The 11,927-nt window shown below is 51.9% G+C and overlaps 1 long non-coding RNA gene across 1 annotated transcript; it reads left to right on the top strand.

The window, feature by feature from the left end:
• Positions 1 to 416: 416 nt before the first annotated feature.
• LOC106725075 lies at positions 417 to 7,242 on the top strand. The gene is made up of 3 exons (XR_001360951.1): positions 417 to 1,736; positions 6,468 to 6,568; positions 7,043 to 7,242. It is a non-coding gene; the product is annotated as an uncharacterized LOC106725075 (long non-coding RNA).
• The last annotated feature ends 4,685 nt before the right edge of the window (positions 7,243 to 11,927 follow it).

The raw sequence follows: 11,927 nt of genomic DNA, 5'->3' as shown, positions 1-11,927 counted from the left end.
GCCCGCCCCACCCCGGGCGCACTGGCCTCCTCGCTAGTCCTCGGACCCACAGGAGCCTCCCTCCTCAGGGCCCCTGTTCTGGCAGCTGCCCGGCATCTGGGTCGCCCTACCCCCCGCCCCATGTCCCCGTGATTCCCTCTTCACTTTCTCCGAATGGCATTTCACTGGAAATGTGAGCACCCTGCAGAAAAAGTGGTCCCCCGACCTCTTCCCACCTCCCTTTCCACTTTGTCTTTCTCCCCAGACTTAGCCGCGAGCTGCACTCGAGGAATGTAAATAGAATATAAACTAACCTCAGGGCAAGGACCTGTGTGCTGCTGCAACAGTGCCTGCATGTGTCATTGTGGCCCTCGAGTCAAAAAGTTTGCCCACCCTGAACTAACCTCAGGGCAAGGACCAGTGTGCTGCTGCAACAGTGCCTGCATGTGGCCGGTGCTCAGGAGACATTTGTTGGGTAGATAAATTGTCATTTAATTATTACTGCATCCCCGTGAAGGGGTGGGCAGGGGGCGTTGTCCCCTTTTTACAGGTAAAGACTAAATCATGAAAGGTTCAGCGTCCTGCCCAAGATCCCTGAGCTCTGAGGGGGTGGGACACGCATCCAGGTCACAACCCTGGGGCACGTGTCCTCTGTCGTCCAGGAGTTTAGTCTAGTTGGAGTGGAAACTGGGTGTGCACTGTGGTTAGTACAGTGATGGGCATGGGCACATGGGAGGACACCAAGGAGGGTGCCTGGCCAAGCCTCAGAGGGGAAAAGTTAGGGGAAGACCAGGAGGGCTTCCTGGAGGAGGCGGTGTCCCAGCTGCATCTTCGTTTGCCCAAACATGTGAACGAATCCCTGGGATTCGTGCGGCATCTGTGCCAGTGAAATCCAGGAAACGCCCAGCCTATTGGGCAGGTTCGCTTTCTCTGAACGTGACAAGCGAGGGCGAAGACATGGCCGAACGCAGAGCTGAAACCTCAAACCGTGCAGGGCGTGGGGACGGGTGTGCCTCGCCGGGACACCTGTGGCCAGCTCTGCTGTCACGTTTGGCGGCGGCTCGGTAAACAGGAGGGCAGACACGGGCAGTGTTACCTGTTGGAGGCGCCGGCAGCCAGACCCTGCAGATCACGCTCGGGTTCAAGTCTCAGTAGATGCTCGTTGAGAGAAAGACACGAAACGAAAGACGTTCCAGGAGCCACGGGAGGGAGCGGCCCCGAGGACGCACGGGTGGAAGCCGAGGGCTTGGCCACGGCCTGGCCGGGGAGACCACTTGGCATCTGGCCTCCCGCTAAGTACACTCCGCCCCCTGTTCCCAGGGAGCGCTGAGCTGGACAGGAGACTTTTTGTTCCTCTTTGATTTTTCGGCAAAGCCCAGTGCCCATCACCCTTTTAACCCCTACCAGGGGATATCACATTTTCGGGTGCGTCATCTTCTGTGTGGGGCGGTTTTACAAGATGAGCCGATAAGGTGCCCGGGCCGCCGGGAGTTACGTAACCCATTGTGCGTCCGGGGCAGGTCCTGGGCTCAGGATTTGCCCCGACAGGCAGGCTGGGAAAGCGCTGAGGAAGCGTGGGAGTGGCGGTGCCGAGGCTGCCCGGCTGGGCTCCTGCGGAGAAGAGCCCCTTCCCTCTCGGCATCGCCTGTAGAGTGTCTTTCTGCACATGGCCTTGGTGTTTCCGGACAGGCAGCCCGTGGGGGCCCGGCCTCGGCCAGGCCTGTGCCAGGGCGAGCCCGCGTGGACAGACTCTGGTGGTAAGTGTGTGTGTGTGTGTGTGTGTGTGTGTGTTTGCCTGTGGGGCCGCTGTTTTCGCTGTGATGTGGCCGGAAAGGAGAAAGGACCACAGGGGCCATCGTCTCTCTCCTGCTGTGTGCTGGCCAGGTTGTCCTCGAGCATGTGACGGGGAAATGGCCAGGTTGAATCATGGACGTGCAGAGCAGAGGGACCTCAGTGGCTGCTCACCCTCGTCCTCTCATCCAGGCTTGGGAGACAAGGGATGCGGGGCCAGGGGACCAGGTCTGAATTGGGACCAGGCCTGCCGGACTCCCACTGCGTTCCCTTGACAGTCTTTGCAATGGCTGAACGGGGTCTCCAAGGGCCCCGCGATTTTCCTAAATCCTGTGTCTTTATCCTGGTTTCTTAGAGCCCTGGTTGGTGTCTGGGGCACCAAGGAAGTTTCCAAAAGGTGAAGAATAGCATTAGACTATGCTTCCCTCCTTCCCTATTTTCCACCCTCACCTTTAAAAAAAAACAAAAAACAACTACATGTGCTTGGCCCTGGCTCTCTGACCCACCCACCCCCGGTGATGGAGAGCTTGCTAAGCAGTTCTGTTCTGGCTCGTCTCCCGATGGTGGTGGGGCTAATGTTCCTCCTCGCCTCCTCAGAGCTGATCAGAGTCTGCTGCCGAGCCATCTGGCTTCTGTCCTGTCTAGATGCCGTCCCCCCAGGCTGTCTGGGCCGCAGAGCAGTGAATCCCTAGGAGGGGGTGAGCTCTTCTTGTCCCCGTGTAGTAGTTTTCGGTGTCAAGACCTACGAGACCTTGCATGAAAGAAGCTTATGGAGATTCTGTGTGTGTGTGTGTGTGTGCGCATGTGCGTGTGTGTGCGCATGGCTTCGGGTGTTTTCTGTGATTCTGTTCAGCCAGCGTCTGTTCAAGGCCAGCTTTTTCTGGGGGCCACGGAGAACTAGTCGGGGTCCCGGAGCCCTGGAGGTGGGCACAGGTGTGAATGACCAGCTGTGACCTGAGGACAGTGGCTCCGAGTGCCTCTGGGGCCAGTCCTGCCTGGGCGTCCTCTTGTTCACGGGGCCACTGTTTAGGATTTGTTCACTGTCTCTCGTACGTTAAGCTGTCAAACTCAAGGATTTGTTGTCTGCCAACATGCGCAAATAAAATATCATGGACTTCTTCTAAGAGTTAAATTTAAGGTCTTGCTCATCAGTTCCTGTCTAGAACAAAATTCTTAATGTGTTTTCCATTGAAAATTTACCATCTAATTGCTACTTACTTGACTAAATCGAAACAGGAAAGAGTGGACCGCTGAAATGTCCCTTTTTTCACGGAGGGAGAAGATATGAATTAGAGTTTCGGGCGGAAAAACTTCATTCTACATTTGTAACTTAGAAATGTTACAGATGTAACTTAGAAGTGTGTTTTGGCTTCTTCTCTCCATGGAATGACCCCTGCTTAACAGTTGATTCCTTTCTGCAGTGGTGATGCTGGAGTGGGGCCCTATTATGTGGGTTTCTAGAGCTCATAATCTTTAGCAAAAACGCAAAACACGTCTCTTAAACGTGTTCTAACTGATTTTGGCATCTACCAGCTTTTTGCCTCCCCTCGGTTCCTCTTCATGAGGTAAGTGAGTGGGACTTTGCCACACTGGGTTTTTGACATAAAATGGAACATTTGGTGAAAATGTATTAGTGAGATCCTTGACATTTGATGGGGGGGGGTAAGGGGGGGGCTACATTTCCAGGTGTTTGATGCATTATCTTCCTCCTAATTGGTTTTTGTTCTGGATTTGCAACAAGTCTTGAATGTATCTAATGTGTTGGTGTTAACCTTTGCTCCCTTCAAACCGCTTTGGGAAGCTGACAACTAATACATTCTAATAAGAACATTGAAGAGTAATCTTATTAAAGAACGAATCAGGAGTGCTCTGCAGGGCTTCAGAACATGGACCTCAGCCACACATACTGGTAGCGTTCCCGATGGTGTTCCTTAAGACGCCAGGTTTCATAATGGATTGACGTTCATTTGATTGGCAAGTACGGGCGTGAGGGTCACCCCGGAAACACACACACACGCCGTGTCAAGGCCTCTCTCTCTTCTCGATGTGACCAGATCAGGGTCCAGAGGCCGTTGCTGGGCAAGGTGCCAGGCACGGGCCTGGGCCTTTATTTAGCCCCCCTGTTCCTCCCACACAACCGAGTTCTGCTGCGGGGCTTCCCGGGGATTCACTGAGGAGGGTGCAGGGGCGCCTCTGCTGGGATCAGGCCTCCCAGGTGGGTCTGGGTGGGCCCCTGGCCACACGGTTCACTGGTGACTCGGACTCATGGCCCCGTGAGGAACTCGGAGTCAGAGACCTGTCGGTCTTCTCTGAACCCTGCTCTCTCGTGTGAACACTGGCGAGTGGGCACGCCAAGCTGAAACGGTCATGAACTGAAACTTTATAGCGGCAATTAGACCTGGAATGAATCAGATTTCATAAATCCTTTATTAGGGTTGTCCAGAGAAACAGAACCAACAGCACACACACACACACACACATGCATGCATGCATGCACACACACACTTTTTAAAAAAAAATTTTATTGTTGATTTTTTACAGAGAGGAAGGGAGAGGGATAGAGAGTTAGAAACATCGATCAGCCTGCCTCCTGCACACTCCCCAAGGGGATGTGCCCGCAAGCAAGGTACATGCCCTTGACCGGAATCGAACCTGGGACCCTTGAGTCCACAGGCCGACGCTCTATCCGCTGAGCCAAACCGGTTAGGGCGCACACACTTTTATTATAAGGAATCGGCTCACCTGGTTATGGAGGCTGACGTTTTGTAACCTCTTCTTTATTAACCTGAAATTAATAGATACCGAGCCCCGCTAAGCACATACTTTCACAAGAACCAGTGCAATGCCTCGCTGTGATGTAAAGGAGACACTAAAGGAGGAGGCTGGAGCCTGGGTTTCAGTTATAATTGCGAGGACCTGCCCAGGGCCTCATTGGGATGCATACGGAGCAGCCCCTGCAGGCACAGTTGCTGTGAAGGTGGCAGCCGTAAAGGCAACTAGTTGTACTTGGCCGTGCAGGGTCCAAGAAGCGGCCACTGTTTCCGGCAGTCCCCGCTTGAAGGATGCTTTTAGTGACTGCTGTTTGCTTGTTGGCAGTGCTCTAAGGCGGCGGTCGCCAACGATGGTCCGCGGACCACCGGTGCTCCGTGCGGTCCAAAAGGTTGGGGATCGCTGCTCTAAGGGACATGCTTGCGCGTGTATCTCTTGGCTCGCTTCTCCTGCGCGTCTGTAAGCTGACAGAGGGGTGGATGTGCATTTAGGATTTGGTGCACGTACGTCACCACACGGCCCCCAGGGAGCCTGCCCGGTAAGTGCCGAGCCCCTGCCGCGAGGCGATGGCAGTTTCCGGCAATTTCTTGTCAAATCTGGGTATTATCGATCCTTTTCCTCTTGGTTAGTCAGATAGTCACGAGAAATGGTATTTCATCTTATTTCCTACTTTTACACGATGAAGGCGCCTGTGCCTCCATTCTGTTGTGTTTCATTTTCTGCCAACAGCCTGTTTTTGTCCTTGCTCATTTTTCTAGTGGGTTGTTGGCCTTTAAGAGGTAGAATTGCATTTCTGTTGTGTGTACAGAGGGTAGGGCGTTGTGCCAGCTTGAGGTTCTTTTCTTTGTCAGAAGAGGGAACTGTCTTAAAAATAGTTACACAAATTTCTATTTAACCATGACTCTGATATTCATAGGAGAAGTGCAGGGTGCTAAGAGATTGTGTAAAGCGGATTTCTGAATTGGCATTTCTGAGGAGGCTTCTCTGGAAAAGCAGCATTTAAGCAGAAGTCCGAAGGACATGTAAGAGTTAGTGGGGTAGGGAGGGAGGGAAAGAGCATTCGAAGCAGTGGAAGCAGCATGAGCAAAGGCCCTGTGGTAGAGAGATACTACCATGATGATAAGAGCTGACATTGATAGAGCACTTACTAGATATTGTCCTAAGTGCCTTTTATGTCTCACTTTGTTTAATTCTCTTATCTTAGTCATCTATGGCTGTGCAACAAATTTCCCCCAAATTTGGCAGCTTTTAAAACAACACTCGCCTTTGTGGAAAACAGTCTGGCAATTCCGCAAAGGTTACACATAGTTACTGTGTGACCTACCAATTCTACTTTTTATAGATGCAAGAAATGAAAACATAGGTTCACACCAAACCTTATACGCAAGTGTTCCAAGCAGACTAATTCCCAAGAATTGCCAAAAGGTAGAAGCAGCCCAGGTGCCCATCAATTGAGGAGTTGCTAAACGAAATGTGGAATACGCATACCGTGGAATACTGACTGGCAGTTTGCAAAAACAGAGGGCTGCAGGGGATGTCTGTTCCCACACAGTTGAGCAAATATGTGATGAGCGCACTGTGCGAATTCCTCGCGTCAGGACTTGAGTGGCGATGGATGTTGCCAGAGAAGTTGTACTTTTTGTTTTGTTCAGAAAATGTGGGAGAGCGTCTGGGCCCACACCCCAGGCTCCCTGGGCATTAGCAAACGTCTTGCTCTTTGCCGGCCGAGATGCAGAAAACAGCCTCGCATCTGGTCTCTGGTTGGTACTTCTCCCAGGGTATGGACGTTGAGCATCTTATGGTGTTTCCTCGAGGAATTTTTTTTTTGCTATGACTTGAGATAAATGCCTCTTAATCGTTTCTATTTTTAGTTCATGGACTACTTACCTCCGTAACCCTAAATAAGATGATTACTATTTATACTTCAGTTACCAACTATAGAGCGGGCTCTTAATGGTGCCTCACTGGATGGCTGCGAAGATTACATGAGTTCCTACTTGCAGAGTCCTCAGCATGCTGTGGGCATGTAGTAAGTGCTCACTTATCAGTTTTCTTTGTCACTATTGTCTGTCTCTCTCATCAGTCTATCATCAGTCTATCTGTCTGTCTACCTTCCTACCTGTCATCTCTCTGCCTGCCTCTTTGTCATCATCCATCTGGGTGGCCTGCAGGGAAATCCTGGGATTCCTGCTGCTGGGTTGTGGGGGGAGGGGGTGGGGAGGGCTGGCAGCGGGCGGAGATTTAACGTTGCCCTTCAGTCTCCCTCCTCCCCACACTCCCCTGCTTCCCGGCCCTTCCCCATCGGCTGTCTTTCTAGTCTCTGAGCCTGGGCCCAGGGCCCGCCTCCATGTTCTGGGCCCAGGCGCGTTCTGTTCTGTCTTCCATCAACACTCCCCACCCGTGTCTCAGAAATGTGCTCACCTTTGCTCACCGGTGACTCTTCTCTCCTTCCGCCTTCCCTGCCCATGGGGTCCGTTGCCGTCCTCTTCATCCTCTTCCTCAGAGGCTGGCTCACCATTGTGAGATGCTGCAGCTTGCACTGGGCGTGGTGGGGCCGAGGCCGCGGGGTGTGGCCTCGAGCACAGGCTGGCCAGCTGCTGCACCTGCTGGGGAGGCACAATTCGCTTCTCTGCTCGCCTAATGCAGTGGTTCTCAACCTTCCCAATGCCGCGACCCTTTAATACAGTTCCTCATGTTGTGGTGACCCCCAACCATAACATTATTTTCATTGCTACTTCATGACTGTAATTTTGCTACTGTTATGAATCGTCATGTAAATATCTGATATGCAGGATGTATTTTCATTGTTACAAATTGAACACGATTAAAGCATAGTGATTCATCACAAAAACAATCTGTAATTATATATGTGTTTTCCGATGGTCTTAGGCGACCCCTGTGAAAGGGTCGTTCAACCCCCAAAGGGGTCGCGACCCCACAGGTTGAGGACCGCTGGTCTAATGGGAATCGTGGGTTTATAGGGGGGAGCAAGGGACCCATTGCCGTGAAAAGACTTAGAAAAGCCTGAAGCGCTGTCGGAAGCCCAGCAGACCCTTCTGCGAGGATGCAGCTCCTCTCGGTGAACACGCCTTCACAGCCCTGTAGCGCTTGTCTCAGAAGTTCCCTGATGAACTCTTGCGGTTCGTGCTGGAACTGTTCTCTTTTCTCTTATGTATGCTTTTCGTTAGATGATGAGGCGTGTCGTGTGTGTGTGTGTGTGTGTGTGTGTGTGTGTGTGTGTCTTTTTTGCTTTGGCTTCTAGGAAACTCGATGGCCTGAGGTTTTCATTGAGGAGCAGTTCTGGTAAAACTCTGTCCTTTGCCAGCTCCCTCCTCCCTCTCTTTCATAAACATACAGGTTGCTCTTTTGTGCTTATTCTAAAGCAGTGATGGCGAACCTTTTGAGCTCTGCGTGTCAGCATTTTGAAAACCCCTAACTTAACTCTGGTGCTGTGTCACATATAGAAATTTTTTGATATTTGCAACCATAGTAAAACAAAGACTTACATTTTTGATATTTATTTTATAGATTTAAATGCCATTTAACAAAGAAAAATCAACAACAAAAAATGAGTTATCGTGTCACCTCTAACACGCGTGCCATAGGTTCGCCATCACTGTTCTAAAGGCTCTGTTGAAATCCTATTGGGCATGCGTGGGTTTAAGAGGAAATGAATGAATGGCGGCCCACTGCGGTTTCTCAAGGCGCCATGGGCTTGCTCTTATGGGCGGCTACCCTACCCCCATAGTTCAGCTCCCATGGTCCTGGGGCCCCCACAGTTGGGGCCTAGAATGTTGGCTTTGGGGCAGAGAGGTCAGGGCGTGACTCTAGCTGTGGCACTACGGTGTGGCCTCGGGCAAACCTTCCAGTCCCAGAACCTGTTTCTGCATCTCTAACATGGGGTGACAGCGGGGACCTGGGGCTGTCCTGGGTCCTCAGTGTGTTCATTCCTGCCGAGTGCCTGGTGCAGTGGGGTGTGGAGGGCGTTCCATCCTCTTAATAACCTTTCTTACTTAGTCTCAGCTTCACTCCCAGTTTCTGCCACGCTGCCTCCAGCAGCCAGTGTGTCTTCTTCCTCCCCTCACTGTTTCCTTTCACTTCTCTTCTCTCCTCCTTCGTACCTATTTCCCCTCTTCTTTCTCCCCTCCTCTCCTGCCCCCTCCTCTCTCTCTGCCTCCCCTCCCCCGCCTAATAAGAGAAATAATTTCTTTATCCTTTAAGAAAATATATATATATACATAATTTTTATTGATTTCAGAGAGAAGAAGGGAGAGGGAGAAAGAGAAACATCAATGATGAGAGAAAATCATTGATCGGCTCCCTCCTGCACACACACACACACACACACACACACACCCCACTGAGGATCGAGCCTGCAACCCGGGCATGTGCCCTTGACCAGAATCAAGCCCCAACGTCCTGGTTCATGGGTTGATGCTCAAAATCGGAACTTCAGATGCCCCCTCCCTGACCACGACCCCCACCCCCTGATCCCCTCCAGTTTGCCTCCCACAGAATTCAGCCGTCAGACCTGCCCTCGGCTTCATTCCCCGTGCACTCACCTGCGAGTTCCCCCTCGCTGTCTGCTGACCCCTTTCTCGTCTTCCCGCCTCTGGCTCAACCCCAGTGTGTCCCGAATGGCATGAAGCCCCTCTGTCATCACAGGACGTGTGTCAGCGTGAGAGAGCCTGTCACCCACACACACGGGGAGGGGAGAGGCCCGTTTGCAAGGCCAGCTCCCACCGGCCCAGCTGAACATCCGCCCAGCGTGGCCTGACCCCTCCTGTCTTCACCTGGGGTTCTGCTTGAATGTGGCAACGCTTCCCAGGTCTGTGCCAGCCTAGCTCTACCTTGGCGCCGACATTTTATTAAAAAGGAAAGAGAGCCCAGCCAGTGCTGCTCATTGTCACTTTGCCTCTGTCTCTCCCTAGTGACGTGGGGGTTTGTGGTGAGTAGAAATGGGGAGGGGCCAGCCTGAGTTTGAAGAAGGGCCTGCAAATCTGGCGCCAGCTCTTCCTTTGCCGGGACCAGGAGGGAGGGAGTGGGCCTGCCCAGGTGCAGGTGCAGCACCACCTAGTGGGCCCGGGAAGCACTAGCAACGGGAATGGCAGCCTTAACCTTGAGACCCCATACCTGCAGTGTCCTGGCTTTGCCACTTTTGAAAGGGACTGAGAGATTGTCCAGAGAGCCCGACAGGTAAGCCAGGCAACTTGAGTTGTGTGGACGGAACAAAAGAAACCCTCCCTTCCCCACCCAACCCCTTCTCCTGTTTCGATCCATCTACCTTTATTTTATTCGACCCTCGCCTGCCTTTTGCTGGAGCTAATCCTGGTTGTCTCTAAGGGAGCATGTGATGAAAGCTGAGTGTGACCATGTCTGTCTTGTGTAGACTTCTCTGGCGATCCCGATGGTGGTGTAATTTTAGTCCCGGGTGGTGAGCTCTATTCTTCTAGTTCTCAGTGATTGTGCCTCACTGACATGATTTTAAGTTGGGTGTGTATCAGTCAGGTTTGCTGTAGAAATGCTGGGTAACAAACAGTCCCCAGATTCACTGTGGCAACATTTATTCCCTGATCCTGGTTGTAGGTCACCTGAGGAGGATGGCCTGGCCTTCACTTCAGGTCTGTCCCACTTGTCACTCATTGGAGGCTTTGGGCTAAAGGGGCAGCAGCTGTGTGGGGCCACACTCTCCCGTCAGAGGACAGGAGCTCAAGGGGACACGCTCAACCACACAGGCACAGTCAGAGCCTCTGGTTCGACATGCAGTCATTCTGTCCACTCACATGTCACTGGCCCGAGCAAGTTCTGTGGCCTGGCTCAAAGTCACAGAGCTGCGAAATGGTATTCCATTCTCGGCGAACCATAGCAAGGCTGGGAGTGAGGGAAGGATTGTGAACAACGTGAACAGCTGGATTTTAGAAGATCCTCGGGTAACTGAGGAGCCGCCTTGAATGGCGGAGGTGCACAGGTGGTCTTGAGGGAAGTCCCATGGTGTCAGCGACCTCCAGGCCCTTTGCTTATTCTTAGCTCTACTGGACCAGAGGACTGCGGTGGGCGTGGGGAGGGGAGGAGGGACGTGGGCTCCTGTGCCCTGGAGCAGGAGTTGGCAGACTTTTCCGTGAAGGGCCAGAGTGTCATTATTTTACTAATAAGTCTGTGGGTCCCGTGATCTTGGTCACTGCCATTCATCTCTGCTGTTGTAGCGGAAAGCAGCCATAGGCAGCAGCTTTCAGAACAGATGTAACTGTGTTCCAGCAACATTTCATTTCTAAAAACAGGCAGGGGCTGGGGTCACGGTGGGCCATGGTGTGTGGACTCCTGGCGAGACCTTCTCGGCTTGACCTGTATGGGGGCATCAGCTTAACAATAGGAGAGAAATAGCCCTTTGTGGTTGGGAAGCCAAAAAAAACCCCCAAGACAAAGGACCTCAAAGGACTGTGGGTGAGTCCAATAGTGCCCCACCCACTCAGCATTGTTAAGCTGTAAATGGTTGCTCTATAGCAGTGGTTCTCAACCTTCCTAATGCCTCGACCCTTTAATACAGTTCCTCATGTTGTGGTGACCCCCAACCATAAAATTATTGTCGTTGCTACTTCATAACTGTAATTTTGCTGCTGTTATGAATCGTCATGTCAATATCTGATATGCAGGATGTATTTTCATTGTTACAAATTGAACATGATTAAAGCAAAGTGATGAATCACAAAAACAATATGTTATTATATATGTGTTTTCCGATGGTCTTAGGCGACCCCTGCGAAAGGGTCGTTCGACCCCCAAAGGGGTCGCGACCCACAGGTTGAGAACCGCTGCTCTATAGCATTGAATTCCCTCCACAGCCAACGCTATTGTTCCTGAGCATGAAATCTCATTTCGCTGAACCCATTTTCAGTAGAAATGCCTGCAAAAGGCATTACAAGCTCCGTGGGCTCTCCGAGCAGTTGCTGTGGAAGGCAGTTTGCCTTCCATGAACAGTGTTCTGTTTTCGGAGGAGTGGCCCTGCTATTCAGTGAAGTGAGCGCGCTCCCGGACCCTGCCTTCCATTCCTCTGGTTGTGTGCCTGCATGCGCCTGCTTCCTGGAGATGTAATTCACACACCGTATAATTCTCCCCATAAAGTTTATCACTCGATGGTTTTTAGTATGTTCCTAGGGTTGTACAGTCATCACCACAGTCAATTTTGGAACATGTTCATCATCCCAAAAAGAAACTCTAGATTCTTTAGCTGTCACCCCCTCCCCTGCCCCCATCTGCTTCAGATCCCCCAGTGTGGCCGCATTTTGAATAAGTTTTCAAAAAGTCAGCTCTTGGTTTCTGCTGCCCTTGTTTTCTTGACTCAAGGCTCAGCCGTGCCTGGCGAACAGACCGAGGGACCTCCTCGAGTGACG

Source organism: Myotis brandtii, unplaced genomic scaffold (genome assembly GCF_000412655.1).
Source record: "Myotis brandtii unplaced genomic scaffold, ASM41265v1 scaffold134, whole genome shotgun sequence".
NCBI classification, from domain to species: Eukaryota; Metazoa; Chordata; class Mammalia; order Chiroptera; family Vespertilionidae; genus Myotis; species Myotis brandtii.
This window is presented reverse-complemented; position numbering and strand designations above follow the sequence as displayed.